We start from the raw sequence: 7,589 nt of genomic DNA, 5'->3' as shown, positions 1-7,589 counted from the left end.
TCCCTTTGAGGTCTTAACTTGCATCGTTCTATTTCCTGGCATTTTGTGGTGTTGGAGTCTTTGGGTTACGATGAAAGCAGTAGCATGGTCGTGGGTTTGCCTGAATGGGTTGATCTGCAGTTGTTTCGTGGAGTGCTAAACCATACCCCTGGCAAGTCTCAGTTTCAATTGGAAATGTTATGATATAGTAACACACTAGTGTGTTAAAATAGATAGGCGTGTAATTAAATAAACATGTCTAAGCTGAAAGAAGAAAAATAACCCATTCAATTTTACTCTCATCTACTTAAAGGCAGTCTCTCGCTTGTCTGTTGTCCTTACATTGCCTGCTTTCTCAAAGCTCTTTTATTAAATGATTTTTTTTTTTTGGTTTTTAAAGAGGCTTGAATTTTGTGTTTTTTTAAAACACTGAATCTAATCTAAATAATTATCAAATACTTCTAATGTTATGAACAGCATATCCAAGGCACTAGGCTTCTGGGGCTTTAAACTTATTTAAATTTGTTTTTTGAAAATGTTTACATTGCATTGCAGAAAAGTTTGGTGTAGTTTTAACTGTCACACCACAGAGAATTTCCTTCTCCTCCCCCTGGCTCTGATCAGATCACCTCCTTGCTTATAATAATTCAGAGGCCCAGAGGAGAAACTTGGCCTAGAGGAGAAACTTCTTTGTATGTCATTCAAGGTCTTTCACATCTGCCCACCATCCCTCCCCATCCCTCTCCCATACTTCACACCCTGCGCTCCAGTCCTCAAAACCCAAGTCACACCAAGGCTTCCAAGTACTCCACACCACCCCGCCCTGGGCACATGCCCTAGCCTTTGAGTAAATTCCCCACCCTCTGTTTCCTCCTTTAATTGCCCCTGTGAGACATGACACTCATATTCTGGCACTGAAATTCTTGAAATTCCCAAATAGGTATCCTCGTGTGAACTGTTCTACAAGTTCCAGGTGCAAATATAGCTATACCTCTCCTTTTTTCCAGTTCATTGCTCAAGCTCCCACTTGCTCCTTAGCAGGAAATGCAGTATCTCCCTCTTGATACCTCTCTTTCCACCCCCACCACATGTCTAACAGGTCTGGGGGTTCCCAGAGTTCAGAGACGTTGGGCATCATCCTGGCTTTTCCATCTGAATAAAGGGAAAACTGGAATCTAAGTTCACTCTTGCTGTTGTCATGCGGGGGGCGCTTTTGAAAGTTGTCAAAATTCAGAGGTTTCAAGGTGATTTTTCTTGCACCTCTCACATAGGAAAAAAGAAAAATACACAATTTGATTTCCATAGGCCATCCCGCTATCCTAGTATTTCAAAAAAAGGAGAATTTTAGTGGCAAAATATTTGTTCCTGATAACAGACAAGACCCTACATTTGAATAACTTTCAAAATATATTCATATGAAATGAACAGAGCAGGTAAAGTTGCCCCTTGGTATAGATGAAACAAATTGAGGCTCAGGGAAGTTAAGTAACCTGTTGAAGGTTCTAAAGTAAGCTACGTCATAGATTTGGGCCCAGAACCTGCTTCTGACTGTGCCTCTCCTTTAGATTTCTGCTTTTGCATTTTGCATCCTATTTGTTCGCCCTTTGGCGGCCTAGCTCCGCCCTTCCTTCAAAGCTTGGGGCCATACTATGGGCTGCCTTTGCTCTGAGCTACCTGGAAGGTGCAGTCCATCTGGCTGGCCCCTCAAAATCCAGCTCTGACCACTGGGCTCACAGCAGAGGCAGGGAGGGAAGAGTTAGGCCACTTTTAGACCCATTCTGATCAAAGAAAGATGCAACCAATTGAAAGACCACTTTCTCCTAAATGACTTTTCACGTTATGATCAAATAAGCGTCGTTTGCCTTTTCCTACTTTAATTATTTAAACCCAAGATAGAAAGTAAATTGTTTTTCTGTTTTATCTGCCCAGATGTACTAGCAACCAGGGTGACGATTCTGTGTCCATGTGGACAACTACTGCGCTCAGGAACTTACCTTTAGAATGACTTTTGCCATTATGCCACTTATTAAGCAAAATGTGCTAATTAAAAACAAGAAATCAAAGGACAGTTTGTGAAAGAAACTGCCTGCAGGGTACGAAGAGGGCAGACTGTACTCTCTCAGGGCCAGCGCTTGGGCACTGTTTCTTATTGGATAAATAAATGGCGTAGGCACAGTGATGACCCAGGGAAATAGCAGCAGCCTCATTTCATCCTCTGATAACTTAATCCTGTACATAATGCTAACCTCAGACCCTGCAGGATTGCTTTTGCAAGACCAGGGTTGGCTTGAAAAACAGACAAAGAAATAGTAAATTAAATTCAAGATTGAAAGAAATTATTTGAATCCTTTTTTGGTCAAAATAGGCATATTCACACCCCAAAAATAAGCTCAGTGAGACTAACAAAATTTACAAATAAGCGACTTGGCAGAATCTATTTGTTCTTCCCTCAAAGAAACATAACTTTAGAAAGGGTAAGATTCCCCTGGGAGCGCTGTGAGGGAAGTTTAACATAAAAATGGGTAGCAATATTGAAGAGATATCTGTACCCCCAAGTTCATTGCAGCATTATTCACAATAGCCAAGATACGGAAGCAACTTAAGTGTCCATCAGTGGGTGAATGGATAAAGAAAATGTGGTATATGTATACAATGGAATATTTTTCAGCCGTGAGAAAGGAGGAAATCCCGCTATTTGCAATAACATGGATAGACCTTGAGGGCCTTATGCTAAGTGAAATAAGCCCTACAGAGAAAGACAAATACTGTGTGGTATCACGTATATGTGGAGTCTAAAAAAAAAAAAGTCAAAGTCATAGAAACACAGAGTAGAAAAGTGGTTGCCAGGGGGAAATTGGGAGAGCTTGGTAAAAGGGTACAAACTTTCAGCTATAAGATGAACAAGGTCTGAGGATCTAATGTAAAAATTGTGACTATAGTTGATAACACTGTATTGTGTAACTTGCTAAGAGTGTGGAATCTTTTCACAATGTATGTGCACATCAGATTATCACGATGCACACTTTAAATACCCTACAGTTCTGCCAATTACACCTCAATAAAGCTGAAATAAAAACAAAAACAAACAAATGGGTAGCAGATCCCAACGTTATGTACTAAGTTTGGATGAGTCTCATTTCCAGGGGTCTGTTGAGGCAGTCCTGGACTGTACAGGTAAGAGGTCACAGCTAGCCTTGTTCCATGTCACCATTCCTTATAACCCCTGTGCCTTAATAGTGACTTGTGGCCAGTATTAGAAGAGTTTCCATTATTTAGATCACCGTTTTAGACTAATATTCAGACGACTCATTTGCATGCTGCTGACTTTGGGTAGATCACATCTCTTCTTTGCACCAAGTATGGCTTTTCTACACTTCACTGTGTTAACTCCTATTCTTAATAATATTTTTTATTAGTGTCCATTGAAAGAAATTGCGGTTTTTTAGGTTTGGTGCAAAGATATTAAGTGGTCCCAACAAATAATAACATACATATCACGCAGATCTGTAGTTCTGTGCCTCAGAATGCCAAGTCACATAGATCTGTACACTATGTGCAAATCAATGGAGAACCAGAGTGTGTGCATATTCTGCATAAATGGTAGCACACTATATATGTAATTCTGTAACCTACTTTCATCCTTCAAAAAACTCGGAAAAAAAAAAAAGATGGCGGCAGGAAATGGTTGCAGACATACTTCCATGTCCAAAAAAAAAATCACCTTTTTTATCGGCTGCATGCTAGTCCAGTGTGTAGCTGTGTGTTAATTTATTTAACCTGACTCCTGTTGAGGTACATTCGGATTTCTTCCAGTTTTTCACTATTCCAAAAAGTGCTACATTGTTAACAACATTCATAACATAAACATAACATTCATAACATAAACATTGTTAGGAATACTGGCTTTTTGTATTTTGTGATTGTCTGCTTCAGGCTGACCTTGTACAACGTTGCTTACGTGGGAAGTAAGTGAGCAACAATATCTAATTGTAGTTTTTATTTGTGCTGTTTAGATGGTTATTGAAGTTGAATATACTTTCATATGCTTTCCACTTGCTTTGCTATTCTTATTTTAAAAGATACCTTTTGCCATTTTTTTTGTTTTAATTTCTTTTTTCCTTCTTAAATTTTCAGTTTGTAGGAGCTCATTGTATATTGGGAATATGTTCTTTTATATTATCATGTAGTTGAAAATATTTCCCCCAGTTTGTCATTTTTCTTTAAATTTTGAGATGTTGTTTTACTACATGTAAATTTTTTTTTTTTTTTTTGCGGTACGCGGGCCTCTCACTGTTGTGGCCTCTCCCGTTGCGGAGCACAGGCTCCAGACGCGCAGGCCGAGTGGCCATGGCTCAACGGGCCGAGCCGCTCCGCGGCATGTGGGATCTTCCCGGACCGGGGCACGAACCCGTGTCCCTTGCATCGGCAGGCGGACTCTCGACCACTGCACCACCAGGGAAGCCCCTATATGTAAATTTTTAATTTTTAGTTTCTGTGTATTCGAATTTTCCAGACTTTTAAGTTATGGCTTCTGGTTCTTGTGACATGTTAGACGTTTCTCACCTTAAGCAAATGATCTTTTATATCCTTTATGGTATTGCTTTATTGTTGTTATATTTTTGATCCATTTGAACTGAATTTGATATAGTCAGGCAGAGTTTCAACTAATAATGTAGCTTTTGATTTTATCTCGTACACAAACTTTAGCGTTAGTTGGGGTTGATTTTTTTTTAACCTTGATTTTTCTCCCATTTGTTATCCAGTTAACCAAATACCATTTATTAAATAATAATTATTTTCCTAAATGATTTATCATGTAGGCACATATGATAAAATTACCATATATAGTAGGTTTTATTTCTAGAATGTAATGATAAAATTACCATATATAATACGTTTTATTTCTAGAATGTATTTAATGTAATACTTATATTTACTTTTGGAGGCTGTGTCACTTATTAGAAAGAGTGTAACTTTGACGCCAGTCATACCTAGGCATGTTTAGATCATTCTGAAAGGAACTTTTTTTGAGTGCCTACTATTTGCAGGTATCTTATATACAGTTCTATGATCTCTAAGCTGTTTGACCTTAACTTCTCTGATCTTCACCTGTGACATTTGGATCATATACCTACACCCTAGGGTTTTTGTGAGTCTCAAATGAAAAAATGTAAGGCAGTCCTTGCTTTCCACAGTAGTGCAGCACCATAAAAGTGACGATGTAAGCTGAAACCATGCCAAGTGTTCCCACTGATTAATGGGGAAAATTGTGATCGTTCCATGACCTTTAAAAATTTTGTCAAAACATTACAAACTCTTTTACTGTCAGTTGAAAGTATATAGGGGAATGAAATAAAGCTATAAAATGAATATTTAGTGTACTATAATTTAAAACAGTAGAAACATTGAAAATTAAAGTGTTTATTAAATTTTTCTTTATTGAAAAAAGGTATCAAGAGTCGTTTGAACAGTATTTGCTTTCTTGTTGTGTAACTTACAATATGGAGCAACCATCTTTTCTATGCCTTGGTGAGTGGTCATACTCTTTTTTCAAGTTTGGGTCAGTTTTCAATATTTTAACCTTTGTGCTTTCAATATGGTGAAATATCTCCAAGAGTCTCTTCGATGTGAAAAATTTTGCCATTGTCACTTCCTCTGGGACTTCATCGTCTTTTTCTCACAACTATTGTTTTCATATTTGCTGATTAACTCACCTTCACTGGGGTCCTCTGGCTGCATATCTAGGGTCTCTTGAGTTGCAGCAGTGTCAACAGTCCCGTGGTAAACAATTTCTTCTATAACTCCATTTATGTTTGATTCAGTTTTTACTTCCAGTGTTACCACATTTTGTTTCTTTGCTTCACTTTCATCTTTGTTGGCTGATTCCCTCTTTCGATTATCCATTTTTGTAAAATGTCACGTGGTTTATCAATGACCCACAAGAAGGCAACACAACCATGACACACTTCGCTGTGTGTCCCTTTACTGAATAACAGACACTCGGTGACCAATCACAGACTTTGAAAGAAGTGACATAATTGATCAGTAGTCATGATGCACATCTGTTATTTCTGTGGTGATTTATGGGGTGAAGAGCTAAGAGTGAAGCTTGTAGTTTATGCAATTATTCACAATTCCTATACTGTGATAACTGAAATTTGAACGTGTGTTTTGGGGGACTGTTCCTTAACTAAACTGAAGTGACTGAAATTTGTGCATATCAGAATTGTGTGAAATGAAAACTGCCTCTAAAGTATATACCATAGTGCTTGACATATAATAGGTGCTCATGAAAGATAAGCTCCCTTTTCTTTTCCCTTCTGATGGATCTAAATAACCCTACACAAAACTTTACTGTTGATTGGGGTTACTCATTGAGTTCATTATTTGAGGAAAGGAGATGGATTTGGAAGGAAATCTGTGAATATATGACCTGCACAGTATGTTTGATTTCCATATTTTTGCACCATAACTATAGCCTTTTCCTTCAGCTGCTACCAATCTCCCCACCCTCCCTCCTATCTTCAGGGTTTCCTTCGCCAGTTTGGGGCATTCGTTTATAATATTTTCAGGTTGATTTCTGCTATCCACCCTGACAATTTTTGACAAAACTCAAACATTTATTGGGCTTCACAGCTAATATTTCCAATTATTATTTATAGATATGTGAGTTTTAAAATTAAATCTTCTCTCTCAGAAAAAAACAAATGTTCCCAAATCACACAGACATTGTTAAGAGAACAAGTGTGTTTTATCAATAGGAGCAGAACTAGGTAGGAGACCAAGTAGAACGTTGATTCTAGTGATAATGTCTTAAAAATATTACTTTTAATGGTATTGGGTTTGAATTATTTATTGGCTCTAGGATATTAGAATGTTGAATTTATTGTGGAACCTTGAAACGTGTTGCTCCCTCTTTTTGCTAGCACCTTGGGACAGGTACACCATTGTTGCGTTCCACTTCTTCCCCTGTAGGTCTTAATTTAGTATGTGAAACGACTCCGAAATACCAGTTGTAGACACGTCATGGTTTATCTTCCACAGAAAGGTGGACCACCATTTTGCCATTCTTCAGTGAGATTCCAATTGCTGTTAAGTTAAACTTGCTAGAAACAATAGTAGTTCTCTGGCATGATGACTCTTCATGGCCATCTGTTAGGGTGGCACCGTGCCCACCCATAGGGTGGTATGCCAGTTTCAACAGGGCACAGGTGCCAGCCAAACATAGGTTTAGAAGGATAGCCTGCAAGAACTCAGCAAGGAGATCCTCCAAGTGGTTAGTGATGCCAAATTAGACCCACATGCTTCATTACAAGGGATCACATCTGTTGATGCTTGTGGGCATTATATTGTCAATTAAGGCTTTCTTTTTCTGTTTCTTTATTCATTCCGACTCTGGACTGGGAATACAGAAAATCAGGGGCAAAATTTGTCCTCGACCAGCAAAACAATCACTGTTTCCCATGTCTTCCCCTGATGTCTGTCTTCCGCAGTCCCAAATTTTATTCTAAATTATGTGAATACTAGGAGACACATGACGTTAGCTTATGAGACTCTCTGTTGTTAAAGATAACATTTAGGAAACAACCAACCAACTCAGTCTCAGATTA

This window comes from Globicephala melas, chromosome X, assembly GCF_963455315.2.
Source record: "Globicephala melas chromosome X, mGloMel1.2, whole genome shotgun sequence".
NCBI lineage: Eukaryota > Metazoa > Chordata > Mammalia > Artiodactyla > Delphinidae > Globicephala > Globicephala melas.
Note: the sequence above shows the minus strand (reverse complement) of the source record.